Genomic DNA, 6,552 nt, shown 5'->3' with positions numbered 1-6,552 from the left:
AATAGAACTGAAGCATCTCTACTACAAACTGAAATAGTACATGTGATAACAGCGTCAGATGACTCAGCCTCAGGCCTGGCTGGGAAAGCATAACACCGGGGGCTGGGCCCCACCACCCTAAACTACGTCCCTGGGACGGCCTCTAACTGGCTGGTCTCCACCTCTAATGTCCTGACCTCCACCTCTAACTATCTGGGCCCAACCTCTGGCTGGCTGAGTAGGTGGTGCATCAACTGGTGCCAGAACCATGGCACGAGAACTTTGATGCTGTGAGCTACCTATTTCCCGAGGGCAAAATCTAGCAATGTGCCTCGGATCACCACAAGTATAACATAACCTCGGCTGCTATGACTGCTGACCCTGAAACTGACCCTGTCGACCTGAATGACTACCCTGATAACTCGAAAGTGGAGGTGCACTAATAGGAGCTGGTAGTGCACTGTAGGCTAGCTAGTCGGAATAATGCATCTGAGGGCCACGACCACCTGAGGCACCATGGGATGCCTGGAGCACTGAATGAAACGGCCTGGGAGGATGGCCTCTACCAAAAGTACTCCTGCCTCTAGATGAGGCACCACTGAACTCACCGGAATGACGAGGTCTCTTGTCAAACCCCTGACCTCCCTGAGTAAGAACCATTTTGACTCGTCTGGCGACATTAGCAGCCGCCTGAAAAGAAATCTCACTCCCAGTCTCCTTAGCCATCTGCAATCTGATAGGCTGAGCAAGTCCATCAATAAACCTCATCTCTCTCTCTCTCTCTCTCTCTCTCTCTCTCTCTCTCTCTCTCTCTCTCTCTCTCTCTCTCTCTCTCTCTCTCTCTCTCTCTCTCTCTCTCTCTCTCTCTCTCTCTCTCAGTGAAAAGCAGAATGACGGACCAAATCCACAAAAGTAACAGTCATACTGCTCTGCTGGAGATGCTCAAACTGATGGCAACGCTCCTCTCTCAATGTGATAGGCAGAAACTTCTCTATGAAGAGCTGAGAGAACTAGTCCCAAGTAAGAGCAGGCGACCCAGCTGGTCTGCTCAACAAGTAATCTCTCCACCATTTCTTGGCGGAACCAGTCATCTGAAATGCAGCAAAATCGACCCCATTGGTCTCCACTATACCCATGTTCCGTAGAACCTCGTGAGAGCTGTCAAGATACTCCTAGGGATCCTCTGAAAGAGCACCACTGAAGTGAACAGGAAAGAGCTTGGTAAACCTGTCCAATCTCCATAAAGCCTCAGAAGACATAGCTGGCCCATCTCTAACCTGCGCCGCAATAACCGGTTGAACAAATCCGACTGGCTGAGCTGTTGGAGCCTGATACTTGGAAGCTATCTTCTCCGGAGCAGGAGTGGTAGGAGTCTAGGCTCCTCCTCCAGCCTGAGAAACTGCTGGTGCTATGGGAAATACGTCAGTATGGGCCACATTCTCCATAAGGCCCACCAAACGGACCAAAGCGTCCTGAAGTACTGGGGTAGCAATGAACCCTCCGGAACCTGAGCTGGTCCGGCAGGAACAGCCTGGGCTGGAACCTCCTCGTCAATCTCTATTTGAAGCTCCACTATTGGGGCTACTGCTCAGGCCCTAGGTTGAGCCCTACCCCTGCCTAGGCCTCTGGCACGGCCTCGACCTCTGCCCCGCGTATGAGCTGCCACTGGAGGCTCTAGCTGCTGCTCAGCTGAGGAAGCGGTATGTGTTCTCGCCATCTGCAAAAGAATAAGAATAGAAGAGTTCAATCAGTATTGAGAAAGCAAAATCGCACGACAGAGAAGAATAGAAGTGAAACATGTTCATAAACTTCATAGCCTCTAAAAGATAAGCACAGACGTCTCCGTACCGATCCTCCAGACTCTACTAAGCTTGCTCGTAAATCGTGAGACCTAGGCAACCTAGTACTCTGATACCAATTGTCACGACCCGAAATTTCCCACCGACGGGGCCGTGATGGCGCCTAACAATTCACTTGCCAGGCAAGCCAACGTTAGAGAATCATTAAACCAAATCCTTATTTCTATTCAGTAAATAACAATAATTAACTCAAATGAAATATAATAAGTGCGGAATATCATAAAACTGTATTAATTACTACCACCTAGATTTGGAGTCACAATTCACTAGCATTCTAGAATTTGCTACAAATAATAGTCAGAAAGAAATACAACTGTCTGAATGAAAGAAACAGTATAACAGAAAAGATAGATGGGGACTTCAAAGTCTGTGAACGTCGACAGATCTACCTTGAGTCTCCTAACAGCGGACCAATAGCAAAATCTCGATCAACCCAAGCCGGTATCAAAATCTGCACAGAAAGTGCAGAGTGAAGTATCAGTACTACCGACCCCATGTACTAGTAAGTGTCCAACCTATCCTCGACGAAGTAGTGACGAGGCTAAGGCAAGACACCTACAAATCAACATGTACAATCTAACAGTGTATATGCAAATAATATAAATGAAGAACTAAACAGGAGATGTCGGGAGGGGAACATACTGAGGGAAAAACAAGATAAAGAACTACAACAGAATGATCACCAGAGCAGTCAATATACCATGAATCAACAGGAATAGTGAATACAGTAAGGAAAACTGCACGGCATCACCCTTCGTGCTTTTACTCCCAATCTCACCATAAAATTAATAGAAACGGCACGACATCACCCTTCGTACATTAACTCTCATATCATGGCACGGCATCACCCTTCGTGCATTAACACTCACAATATGGAACGGCATCACCCTTTGTGCATTAACACTCACAATATGGAACTGCATCACCCTTCGTGCATTAACACTCACAATATGGCACGGCATCACCCTTTGTGCATTAACACTCACAATATGGCACGGCATCACCCTTCGTGCATTAACACTCTCCCTTACCATAATGCAATGCATAAATAATAACAGGGAGATAGAATAACAAGTACAAACCTTACTTCAATATTTGGTTCAATAATATCATTCTCAACTTTGAAATAAAAACTCAATTATCACCAGAAAATCCGTAAACATGATAAGAACGATAAATTGAACAATACTAGTATAACACGTAGTAATTTGGCATAGGAATGAGACAATATAAGAAAAATAGAGATACATGAAAAACAGGTAAATTGGCGGCGCATAAGTACTCGTCACCTCACATATACGCCGCTCACATGAATTTCACTTAGCAAGTAATCTAAGGTTCCTAATTCCCTCAAGTTAGGTTAGACACAACACTTACCTCGCTCCGAAGGCCACTTAATTCTCAATCACAGCTTTTTCTTTGGACTTCACCTCCAAACCACTCGTATCTATTCAAAAATGACTCAATAATATCAAATATTGCTAAAGGAATCAATTATATTGCATAAATTAAATTTTTCAAATTTTTCTCCAAAAAGTCAAAAAATCAACCCCGGGCCCGCTTGGTCAAAACCCGAGGTTCGGACCAAAATCCTTTTACCCATTCACCCCCGAGCTCGAATATGTAATTAGTTTTGGAATCCGACCTCAAATTGAGGTCTAAATCCCCAAATTCCCGAAATCCCTAGTTTCTACCCTAACCCCTAATTCTATCATGAAAACTATAGATTTTAGGTTAAAAATTCAAGAAATATAATGGGTAATTGAAAGAAAATAGTTTAGAATCACTTACCAACAATTTGGGGAAGAAATGGCTCTTGAAAAATCGCCTCTCACCGTTTTGTTTTAGAGAAAAATGAATTTTGGCTAAAATCCCGTTTTTGGATTCTGTTAAGGGTTGGGCGACAGTGTTCATCGCGTTCGCGAGAGCACTATCGCGTTCGCGAAGAGTATAGGCTGCCAAGCCTTCACGTTCGCGAGGCAGTGCTCACGTTCGCGTAGGCTACCCTTCCCTGGTCTTCGTGTTCGCGAGACATTGCTCGCGTTCGCGATGAAGAAAGGCTGACTCCCCCTCTCCAGTGCCTAACATTACGCGTTTGTGATGGGCTTGTCGCGTTCGCGAAGGATAACTCCCCCCATCGCTTCGCGTTCGCGAAGAAGAAAATTTCAGCTGCCCAGTTTACTCTTCGCGTTCGCGAGAGTACCTTCTCGAACGCGAAGAAGGACATGCCAGAACACAGAGTCTGCAAAAAACCTGATTTCCAAAGTCCAAAACGTACTTGCTCGCGCGATCAAATCGCCAAAATAATACCTAGAACTACGAATTTAGCACCAAATCAAATGAAACTCTCAAGAACACTTTAAAATTACTATTTTCTCAACTGGACGTCCGAATCACGTCAAATCAACTTCGTTTTTCACCAAATTTCACAGACATGTCTTAGATATCATAATGAACCTGTACAGGACTCCGGAACCAAAATACGGACCCAGTACTAACAATGCCAAAGATCAATCAATTCTTAAAAATAATTAATTTTCAAACTTTTAATTTTCATCAAAAATTCATAACTTGAGCTAGGGACCTCCGAATTCGATTTCGGGCATATGCCCATGTCCCATAATTCGATACGGACCCACAGGACCCTCAAAATACGGATCCGGTCCCTTTTACCAAAAATATTGACCGAAGTCAACTAAAATCAACTTTTAAGGCAAAAATTCTTATTTTTATTAGTTTTCAACATAAAAGATTTCCGAAAATCTGCTCGGACTGCGCATGCAAATCGAGGAGGGTAAAAATGAGATTTTTAAGGCTTAAGAGCGTAGATTCAAGTACTAAATCATAAGATGACCTTTTGGGTCATCACAGGATATCGCGTTCACATAAGGGCTGAGCTGAGAGCTGGGGTTTGAAGCTTCTTAAACGTGTTCGCGTAATATTGGACGCATTCGCAAAGCTTGGTCACTTGTGTGCTTCGCGTTCGCATGAGTATATTTGCGATCACGTAGTGTATTACTGGAGGCAGTGTTGTTTGTTCTTCGCGTTAGCGAAGCTTTGTTCGCAATCGCATAAAGTATTTTTTGGGCCAGTGCTTTTCCCTCTTCGCGATCATGAGGGTATTTCCACGATCGCGATTCATTGATTTTCCAGTAATTATAAAGTACTCTATTTCGGGGGCTTCGACCATTTTATCATATTTGGAGCTATGGAGTTGGGATTAAAGTGATTCTTTAGGCAATTTTTACCATGCGAATTGGGGTAAATATTCTCTACTCGTTTTTTATTTTATATCATGAATCTATCTTCATTTTTGGAATTTGATTGAGGGTTTCATGAGAGAAATTGGGGGGAGGGGGGGGGGTTGTCTAAAGTTTCATAGAGTGAATTTTTGAGTTTTGAATATTGATTCGGAGTCGGATTTGAGTGAAACTAGTATGGTTGGACTCGTAATTGAATGGATTATCGAATTTTTATGAGTTTTGTTGGGTTTCGAGGTGTGGACCCTAGTTTGACTTTTAGGTTGATTTTGGGGTTTTGATTAAAGATTCGACCTTTATCATTTGGAATTGTTACCTTAGGCATTATTTGATGTATTTGAGTTACTTTTGGCTAGTTTTGAGCCGTTCAGAGGTTGGTACACACTGGATGGAATTTCTAGAGTATTGTGTTGCTTTCTCGGTATTGGACTTGGCTTGTTTAAGGTAAGAATTCTATCTAAACTTGGTTGAGGCACTAGTTGCCTAAATTATTTGTGACAACTACGTGCTATAGGTGCGCATATATATGGGGTTTGAACCCATGTGTGAGCACCGGGGTACTTATCCATGCTCGGGGTAGTGCTTAGGCTATGATACGCCTAGAGTTGACTGTTAAGCTTTAAGCTACAATGTGTCTCATATTTGTATCATTGTTGTGAACTATTTGAGCCATGTTTGAGGTCACGAAGTGGTTAAATCCCTTAATAAAACTTGGTAATTGCTATTTCTATGATAAATTACCTATTTGAGTTATGATAGCGCACATTGCACATGCCTACACAGTATGTAATTATACCAGGCCAGGAGCATGAAATCTGATATTTTATCTATCATATACATGTGTTCTTGCGTACTTGCTTCTGTGTGATATGATTGGACTGGATGCATGTGACCACGCCGGGAGGATTGTGTTGATATGCCTATGACCACGTCGGGCGGGTTGTGATACTATAGCACATGAGTTGTCTGTGCAGCACATGAGTTGTCCGTACGAATTTAGATATTGATACCTTCATGCAGCACGTGAGTTGTCCGTGCAGCACGTGAGTTGTCCGTGCAGCACGTGAGTTGTCCGTGCGAATCCACATATTAATACTATAGCATGTGAGTTGTCTGTGCAGTACGTGAGTTGTCTGTACAGCACGTGAGTTGTCCATGCGGATCCAGATATTAATACAATAGCACGTGAGTTATCCGTGCAGCACGTGACTTGTCCATGCAGTTGATGTTGATGTGAGCTCTGGGAGAGCTGGTTACTGTTATTGGGTCGGGTTGCGCGCCGCAACGTGCTGATATTTGGTTATTGCATTTCATCTTTACATGCAAATCCCTTGACTGATTACCTGATTTACTCGCACATCTTCCTTATATGCTGGATTGTTGACTGAGCAGAACACTTTAAAACCCAAGAATTGTGAGCATAAAAAGAAAAGAGGGGTTTTACCTGAGATTGT

Source organism: Nicotiana tabacum, chromosome 4 (genome assembly GCF_000715075.1).
Source record: "Nicotiana tabacum cultivar K326 chromosome 4, ASM71507v2, whole genome shotgun sequence".
NCBI lineage: Eukaryota > Viridiplantae > Streptophyta > Magnoliopsida > Solanales > Solanaceae > Nicotiana > Nicotiana tabacum.
This window is presented reverse-complemented; position numbering follows the sequence as displayed.